Consider the following 9,770-nt stretch of genomic DNA (forward strand, 5'->3'; position numbering starts at 1 on the left):
TCGGATCCTTTGGGGGTGCTCTAGGGAATCACTGGGTGTTACTGGGGTGTGCGAGCAGGGGTTCGAGTCAGAGAGTGGTTGCCTGGTGGCCCACATGCAGGAGACACACAGGGAACTTGCACGGGCCCAGCTCATCCTGCTTGGGGCAGGCGGGGTGTTGGGACCTGCACTGGTGCTGTCTTTCTGATTGTCTCCAATGTGGGACTTCTCCCATCTTGCTGGGGTCTGACTTTCCCTCACTGATCCCTCTAAGGGGTGGGGCCTGTCTAGGGTGCAGGAGCCCCCCTGGGCCTCAATTTACCCCCACTGCAAGGGGAACCTAGGATCAGAGTCTCTGAGGGCCTGCCTAGTGAGAATGTGCTATGAGTGCTTGTATGAAGCTTGCCCATGGTTTGAGGTTTGCCCCAGAGCCCCTTTGGTTCCCTCGGACCCTTCTGCTCCAGCTGGGTGCTGACTCCATCCCTGTAGCCTGGCCTGCATCCAGGCCTGCAAGACCGTAATTGGTCTGTCTGGGTAGGACGGAGCCTCTGCCCCCATCCCCCAATGCCCGGCGGGGGGACTTTGGTTTTGACGGTCACATGGTCACATGGATTTTTATCACGCAACCCCAGCACTTCACTCTCAGTTCTGGGAAAAAGCGTGTGGTCCAGACAACTGGGCCTTAAACCCGAGGTATGTGGTGAAGCTGGAATTGCAGAGGTAGAAGTAGGGGCACCCGAGACCTGGGGCTGGGCTTGAATACGTCCCCTCTGGAATTCATGTCCAAGACTTACTGGCCAGTGTGATAGTATTAATATAAGTAGGAAGCTGGGTGCAGTGACTCAAGCCTGTGATCTCAGCACTTTGGGAGGCTGAGGTGAGTGGATTGTTCGAGCCCAGGATATTGAGACCAACCTGGGCAGCACAGGGAGACCTTTTCTCTACAAAAAATAAAAACAAAAAAATTAGCCAGATGTGGTGGTGTCTGCTACTCAGGAGGCTGAGGTGGGAGGGTCACTCAGGCCTGGGAGGTGGAGGTTGCAGTGAGCCATGACTGTGCCACTGTACTCCAGCCTGGATGATAGAGCCAGACAGCCACATCCTATCTCAAATAAATAAATAAATAAATAAATAAATAAATAAATAAATAAAAATAAAAGTCAGGGCGAGGTGACTCATGCCTGTAATCCCAGCACTTTGGGAGGTCGAGGCCTGTGGATCAGTTGAGGTCAGGAGTTTGAGACCAGCCTGGCCAACACAGTGAAATGCCATCTCTACTAAAAATTTGCCGGGTGTAGTGACAGGTGCCTGTAATCCCAGCTACTCGGGAGGCTGAAGCAGGGAGAATTGCTTGAACCCAGGAGGTGGAGGTTGCAGTGAGCTGAGATGGTATCACTGTACTCCAGTCTGGGTGACAGAGCAAGACTCTGTCTCACAAAAAAAAAAAAAAAGAAAGAAAGAAAGAAAGAAAGAAAGAAGGACTAGGGCCTTTAGGAGGTGATCAGGCCATGAGGGGATTAGAGCTTTTAAAAAAGAGGCTTTCCGAAGTGTTTGCTTCACTTGCAACACAGTGCTATCTCGGAAGCAGAGAGCCCTCGCCAGACCCTGATGGCACCAGTGCCTTGGTCTTAAATTTCCCAGCCTCCAGAACTGTGAGAAATAAACTTCTGTTATTTATAAATCACCCAGTCTCGTGGATCACCTGAGATCAGGAGTTTGAAGCCAGCCTGACCAACATGGAGAAACCCCATCTCTACTAAAAATACAAAATCAGCCAGGCATGGTGGTGCATGCCTGTCATCCCAGCTACTCAGGAGGCTGAGGCAGGAGAATCGCTTGAACCCAGGAGGCGGAGGTTGTGGTGAGCTAAGACCGCGCCATTGCACTCCAGCCTGGGCGGCAAGAGCAAAAGTCTGTCTCAAAAAAAAAAAAAAAAAAAAGGATAAAACCAAGTTCTGTCTTCTCGGTTTTCTTATGCAAACCTCTCTCACAGCCACTGCCCTCTCTGCATTTCTTGGGTCCCAACACCCGGTTCAGAGGCTGCTCTGAGACACGCCCCTTGGCTCCTTTAAGCCCAGTGCTGTGTGTCTCAACTAGATGGGGTGACTGTGGCGGGGTGGGGGTGGGCTGAGCAGGAAGGAAGATGGAAACATTAAATTCTGTCAAATGACTCATTTATTTTCTCTTGTTTGCTTTCTTTACAGTGGCTCACTTTAGGGGTTTTCTTTTTCGGTTTTCCACCTGCTTCGTTGGGGTCCCAAGGAGCCAGGCTTGGGCAGAAGACCCCAGCCCCTGCTGCTCTGCTGGGCTCCTCCTGGCTCCTGTGTGCTCGGGGTGCTGGGGTCTCTCCCCAGCCTCCCCTCACACCTCTGCTGGGTTCACCCTGTCTGAGGTGGCAGAGTGAACAGGGCCAACCACTGAAAGGGGAGTAATCCCAGAATAATGAAGACTGCAGGTCTTTATTTAGGAAGCCCCATGGAGGGGTGGGGCCCCTGTGAGGAGCCCTCCCTATGGAAACAGGGTTGAGGGCCTGACCTCCCCCTTGGAGCCCCAGGAAACAAAGTGGGGAGGGTAGGGGGCACTGGAGTTGGCGGTGGTGGCACAGGGAGAACCGAATCCTCTCAAGCTGGCATCTGGGTGGGGCACAAGGAGCAGGCCAGCCACGCAGCCACGGCGGCCGGAGTCACTCGAGGTCAAAAATGCCCAAGCAGGAAATGAGATGCAACTTGTAAAAGACATCAAAGGAAATGGAAAACATTCTTCTAATATGTCAGGAGGCTCGAGGAAGGTGGGGGGCGCTGGCCCTTTATTAGGGGATGGGGGAGGGGTGATAAGAGATGGCACTAGAAGCTAGAAATAATGAAAATCAAAGCGCCAGCCACCTGGGGGTGGGAGTGAGTGTCCTCCCTGCAGCTGGGAGACCCAGGGAGCGTGCTCAGAGCCTCCAGGAGCGCGCTCAGAGCCTCCAGGAGCGCCTGGGGCAGCAGCGGCGGGCAAAGGCCTGGCCTCAGGCCGGCCTGTCTCAACCAGCTCCCCCAGGCCCAGGGATGTGGTCCCCATGGGGTGCCTGCTGCAGGCAGCCAGCACGGGGCTGGTGTTGGCAGAGCCCTGGGAACCGAATGCAAGCCTTTTCCTGGAAGAGAATCCCAGTGGGATCAGGGTGCCAGCACGTGCTGATCCGGAGGGCACAGCGTGGCCAGATGGTCTTGGGGCCAAGTCCTGCTCCTTCCACACACAGAGGCAGTGCCCAACCAAGGGTTGCTGGTGCAGAGGGAAGAGGGCAGCCTCAGAGTCCTTGTCTGTAGCCAGGGCTTGTTGCTTCCTTTTCTCCACTCAGGTCTGGCCCGCTCTCTGGTGCTCGCCTGAGGTTGGCTGTTTAAAGTAGGACCCTTCTCATCGCCTCTTAGGAAATCCTAGATGGGCCGCACCCCGAGGTGAGCTCTTTCCAAGAGTCCAGGTGCACCCCAGCTGGTAGCATGGGAAATTGGTGCCTCGAGGTGGGTGCTGACCACTCCCTGCCCATCGCAGCCGTGGCTTCTCCACCCTGAGGAGGGACTGGTTTCTCAGAAGGCCAGGTGGGTGCTGGGCATGCATGCAAGTGTCCAGAAAGTGTGAATCCGGGGCCCTGAGCACGTGTCCCTGCCGGCTCAGTCCAGGCTCTGAAAGGGAAGCGGCTGGCAGTGGTGGGGGCCCTGTGCTTGGGGCCTGGGACAAGGATGGCTGGGTGTGGCTTCACCAGGATGCATGGGGTTTCAGTCTCAGTTTTGGGGGCTGCATAAGTCACCTCAGGGCGAGTCTCAAATTGTGCTGGGCTTCAGTTCATCACGGGGGGCTGCAGCCCTAGAGCCGGGGGCCAGAGGCGGGTTGTTTGTCCCAGGTCCTGGGGGACCCAGGGAGAGCCTGCTGCTCCCCAACACAGAGCTTTTCTAGGAGCCGTCGATACACACAGCAGGAACAACCTCTTTAAAAAGTTCAAGAATCTGGTCCAAAGGCGGCCTGAGTGAGGCCCCTGACCTGGGACCAGGAGCTGCCCGGCAGGAGGGTGGATGCTGGGTGCCCAGCAGGAGGGACGGTGGTGCTGGGGCCTTGGCCACCGGCCGGGCAGCAGCCTGGAGTGCCGACTCCAGAGGGGAGGCTGGGCGCGTCTCCCGTCGGGGCGCGTGGGCAGCTGCGCCCAGGCGGGAGGGAGCGCGCGGCGGTGGGCCAGGCGGCCGTGCCCGATGACGGACCGACCGAGCTTCTCCCCCTCCCGGCCGAGGCCGCGCTCCGCTAGCGGGTCCGCAGGGAGGGGCGGAAAGGCAGCTGGACGCAGCGGCGATTTATGGGTCTTTCAGGCGAGCAGGTGCCTCCTCGGGCCGCCATTGTCTCGCCGGCCTCACAATGGGGCCGCTGCAGCCGCAGAGCCGGCCCCCGCCGCGGCTCGAAGCCTGCATGGGCGGGCGCGACGGCCCCGGGGCGGCGGGAGAGCCTGCGGTCTGCGCGTCAGTCCGCGCATCCGTCGGTGCCTCCGTCCCCGTGCTGTCCGCGCGCCTGTCCACGGGGAGCGGGCTTGGGGCGCCCGGCGCCTGTCCCCGCGCGCTGCCCGGCTCCGTGGGTTCCCGGGGTCTCGGCGCCCCGACGGTTCGCCCGCGACCGCTGCGGCCGGTCGTCCTGCGCCGTCCGTCGGGCACCCGGCTCCGCCCGGCTGGCACGGCCCGCGCCGCCGCGTCCCGGGCGCACACACAGGGGCCCATTCTTCCTGACTCCGCGCAACCATATGGCAAATCCGCGTCGACACAGCAGCCCCCGCTCATTCAGGCGCAGAATGTCCCGCAACAGGGAACAATCACGACTCTGTTCCCGTCTATTATGGATGCGAACAGGGCGAGAAAAAAAATCATTTAACTCCAAGAGATAGCCAGCTAATTAGCAACCATATGTGAGCCCGGATTCAAAGCGATGCCGAGGAGTTCATTCTGCGTCGGGCGACTTTATTAGGTATAGAAGACAGATGTCCCGACAGCCCACGCATCACAGAAAATCGTGTCGGGGAGTTCTTGAAATGTCCGGGAGAGCTCTTTAAATATTAAAGACCCAGTCCCGCTGATGGACTGGGCTGGGGTCCTCTGGGATCCTAAGGCTGCAGGACTTAGCAACAGCGACTCTGGCAGACGCTGGCCTGGCTGGCCCAGGGAGGGGGTCCCTCCTCCTCCCTCCAGGGCCCCCTCCCTCTGCCCCTCCGGTCTCAGACTCTTTCACTCAGGTGCTCCGGGGCCCCAAGGAGGAAGAAAGGGGGCTCCTGCAGGCATGGATGGCCCAGTAACGCTTCAGGATGCCTCCCAGGGTCAGGGATGGTCTGTGGGGGCGTCTAGTCCCAGAGAAGAAGGCTGCCTAGGCGGGTGTCTGGTTACACCGGGCCTCCAGCCCAGCTGAACTGTGCATACAATGGGTCTTCCTTCGAACTTTGCAGAATGAGTGAGTGAGTGAATGAATGAGTGAATGAATGAATGAGCTAGTGTGGCAGCCAACCCAGCTATGAAAATCCCTCGGGGGTTGGGCGGGAGTGGGGACAATAGTGGAAGGAAAACACTCCTGATTTCTTTACCAAGAAAACAGCCTCTGGCCATGAGCCTCCGATTCTTTGAGGAAGGAAAAGGAGAAAGCTTGTTAGAGAGAGAGAAAAAAATCTTTCTCTGTTTTCCATGCAATGCAATTATGTTCCAGCTTTTCCTCCTTGTTATTCTTTTAAGCCAAATGTCTGAATAAAAGGATTATTCCCCACCCCCCCCCAGGACTGACCGTGCCGCTGTCAGCAGGCGGGGCGCTGCTGGCCAGATTAACTGCAGCCCATGGCTTCCGTATTGCTTCTAGGAAAATAAGTGAGGTCAGCTGCCATTCACTTGTCGCAGCATATATATTTGAAAATTTAAATATTTGAATCAAAGGAAAAAGGGGGATTTGCATTTCTGCCCAACGAGAGGAGCGCGTTCGGAATGCCAACGATGGCAACGTTTCAATCGAAAGGAATTGTCTCCTCGCGGGAGGATTCCGGAGAGAGACGGCCGCTCCGTCTCCTCGCGGGAGGACTCCGGGGAGAGGCGGCCGCTCCGTCTCCTCGCGGGAGGATTCTGACCACTGCTTTCTCTTTTGTTTCTTTTGCTTTTGTTCTGTGTTGTGTGTTTTTCTTTCCTTTTACCCGCTCCAATCCGAGAGGGTGTTTTCTGAAACTTCGTGGCTGACTTTGGTTTCGAGGACATAAAGAAACATGGAAAAACTCCCCAGAAACATTCACATCAGAGGCCTCTCTGGCACAAAAGCAAAATTGAATTGAACATGTGCGGGTGAAAAAAATAGATACGGGGGTAGGGGGACTCCCGATGCCACTTAGAATGGGCTAATCAGCTGACTCCAGCTGGTCTGGACGCGGCTGTAAATGAAGGCCCCGGTAACCGGGAGGGAGGCCCAGCGTCTCCGGCAGCCCCTGGTTCTTCAGGCAGGCCCTGATTTTCTGGGGGACCAAACTCCTCAGCCACCCAGATCCAAATGCCACTGTCCCCAATTAACATTAGGGGTACACAGAAGTCGACTCTGAACATGGCTTTTTTTTTTTTTGTCTCTGCCTTGGAAAATGGTATTTTTGGGGACTCTCTACTTGCACGAAGAGTCCCTAGGTGTCGGGAGGATGTATCTGAGGAAAACGAGCCCAGAGGAGGCAGAGAAGGTCTAAGCCAGGGGTGCGTGGGGCTTGCAGCCAGTCTGGAGGTCCTGGGCATGGTCTCGCCATCCGCTCTGGCTGTGCAGGCCTGGACAGATGTTCTCCCTCTGTGGAGCTGGGTGGACGCTGGGTGTGCTCCTGTCTTGGAGCTGCCATCACAAAGTGTCACAGACAGGGCTGCTGAGACAGCACATGCTTATCCTCTAACAGTCCGAGAGGCTGGAGTCCACGCTGACGGAGTCAGCAGGGCTGGTTCCTCCTGAGACCTCTCTCCTCAGCTTGCAGACGCCACCTTCTCTCTGTGTGTTCGCAGGGCTGTGCCTCTGAGTGTGCCTGTGTCCTCATGTCCTGATGCGGATTCCAGTCCTGTTGGATCAGGGCTCACACCAATGGCCTCATTTTAGCTGTTACCTCTGTAAAACCTGTATCCACATACAGCCACATGCTGAGGTGCTGGGGGTGAGGGCTTCAACACGTGATTCTTGGAGGACACAATTCCGCCCCTAACACTGGGCTCCAGATTGGACATCCTGCCCTGTGGCCTGGGATGCCTGCTGGTGAGCGGCACCATCAGGGCCTCTGGGGACCTGGTTCAGCATGAGAGCCAGGCTGAGCTGGGGGTAGGCATGGTGACCAAGGCTCATGACAAATGCAGGCTCCAGGGCCTCCTGCATTTCAGAGAGACCTCAAGTGGTATTTGGAGACCCTGGTATTCTCCTCAAAGGATGAGCGTCTAGACGTGGGTGCTGCCTCACCCCCTCCCACCCCCCTCATTGAGAAATGAAGCTCCTCTGGAAGTGGGCACTGTGCCAGGGTGTGGGGAGAAGGCAGGGGCAACTCCAGGAGCTGGTTTCCTGCCAGGGGCTCTCGGCGTGGCGCTGCCAGCCCCATGCCCACGGTGTCTTCAGCTTATTTTGCTCTCTTGCTCCGGCCTTGGGCTTCCCTTTCCTTTTCTTCTCTCTTCTCTCATCCTTACTTTTCTTCTCTTTCCCAAATCTGCCCCTGACCCCAAGAAATTCCTAAATCCGAATAAAAGCCTAGCAGGCCCAACAGTGAGATCCGCCCCATAGCTCTGCAGGAGCTGGGCCCAGCTCTAACATCTGCGCTCCACCCGCTGCTCTGTGGCTGTGTGATCCAGGCGGGTCGGTTGACCTCTCTGAGCCTTGGCTGGCCTGCCCAGTGGCAGGCACAATGCTGAAGGGTCTCTTGGGCAGAGTGAAAAGGAGCTAATGAAAATGGCTGAAAAAACACTCCAGGCATTTAAAAAATGTCACGTAATTGCAAAATAATAATGATAACAACAATATACTTAGGAATTTTGCTGGAACTGAGAGCAGGCCGGAGTGGCATTTGGCACTAGGTGGGTCTGGCCTGGCTTCTGTCCAAGGGGGTTTAGTTACTGAGGTGCCTCCAGGACTCTACTCTGAGGCAGCCCCTCTCATAAGGTGGTCCTGACAGTGGACTGTGGCGTGGGCTGTGGCTGGGTCCCCCGTCGGCCAGGGCCAGTTCCAAGCATTATTGATATAGCCCCAGGTCACGGGGCTGGCAAGCCAATGGGGCTTTTTATTTCTTTTGATTCCCAAAATGAAAATAGCCATATATTTCCCTTGATTGTAGAAATAGCATATGCTCGTTATAAAAAAAAATGCAAACAATAGAGGAATGTGTAAAAAAGAAAGTAAAATCTCCCCTGATAGATGTTTCTATCCTGAGGTAAGTGCAGATGGTAGTTTGGGGCGCTACACGATTTTACATCGATGAGACTCACATTGGCTTTTTTTTTTTTTTTTTGATACGCAGTTTCCCTATTGTTACCCAGGCTGGAGTGCTCACATTTGCTTTTTAACTCCAAAGTACATATTTGATTTTAGAGATAGGATCTCATTCTGTGGCTCAGGCTGGAGTGCAGTGGCATGATCATGGCTCACTGCAGCCTTGAACTCCTGGGCTCAAGCGATCCACCTGCCCTGGCCTTCCGAGTGGCTGGCACCACAGGCGTGCACCACCACGCTCAGCTGATCTTTAAAAAAATTTTTTTTTTGTAGAGACAGGGTCTCCCTATGTTGTCCAAGCTGGTCTCCAATTCTTGGGCTCAAGTGATCCTCCTGCCTCAGCCTCTCAATGTGCTGAGATTATAGGCATCCAGCCTAAAATATATATGTATATATATTTTAATAGAGACAGGGTCTTGCTATGTTGTCCAGTCTGGACTCAAACTCCTGGGCTCAAGAGATCCTCTCGCCTCTGCCTCTGGAGTAGCTGGGACTACAGGTGTGCACCATTGCGCCCAGCTCAATGTACCTAAAGTATTAGAATGTCTATTTACCTGTTTGCATACACACAGACATATACTGTTTTAACTGAAAATACTTAACCATAACAAACTGTTTAAGAGACCCGTAATCTGAGTGTGATAAACAAAGTAACAGTTTGGCAGAGAATGGAGTATAACAAGCAGCTGGCGATAGTCCTAAGGTGGGAGAAGGCGGCTGGTGCCTTCCAAATGTGTTAGGGAAAGGCCCCGGGTTAAGGATTGGGAAGACATTGTTGAGAAGTGGCGGAGGGAACACGCGTGCAGTGCAAACGCGCTGCTGCCACCCTCTGCTGTGGGGTGAATGTGACGATTGCAGCAGTGGGTCCGCATGGCACCCTGGGGCCCAGGCAGGGTGCGGGGTGGAGGGGAGCTTCCCCAGAGGAAGATGGAGGCCTCGGTTAATGAAGCGACCACAGGGGTTAGGACCAAGAGATGTCCCTCTCCAGTGGGCGTAAACATCCCATCCGAACTGTTTCCTGGAAAGAAACGCAGGGGAGTCTGATGGGGTACTTGCTATTTTATGATAGGAAATGCTTTCCATCCCGTGACCATGGAAATTTCCATGGTGCATCCTGGCCACACGTGTCCTATGGGCCAGCTGCCCCCATCCCACGGCATGGCACTGTGCTGGCACCCATGGGGCAGCACTCTGCAGGATGGGTGATGATGATGGTGAGCCCTCCCTTGGCCTGGGTGTCTACTGGAGCCCCTGTGAGGTCCCCCAGATGGGCCCTGAGTATCAGCAGGGGTGCGGGCCAGGCCCTGAGCTTCACCCTCAGGGGA

The sequence above is a fragment of the Aotus nancymaae genome, unplaced genomic scaffold (assembly GCF_030222135.1).
Source record: "Aotus nancymaae isolate 86718 unplaced genomic scaffold, 86718_ANA_hifiasm-v0.15.2.pri h1tg000106l, whole genome shotgun sequence".
Classification (NCBI taxonomy): domain Eukaryota; kingdom Metazoa; phylum Chordata; class Mammalia; order Primates; family Aotidae; genus Aotus; species Aotus nancymaae.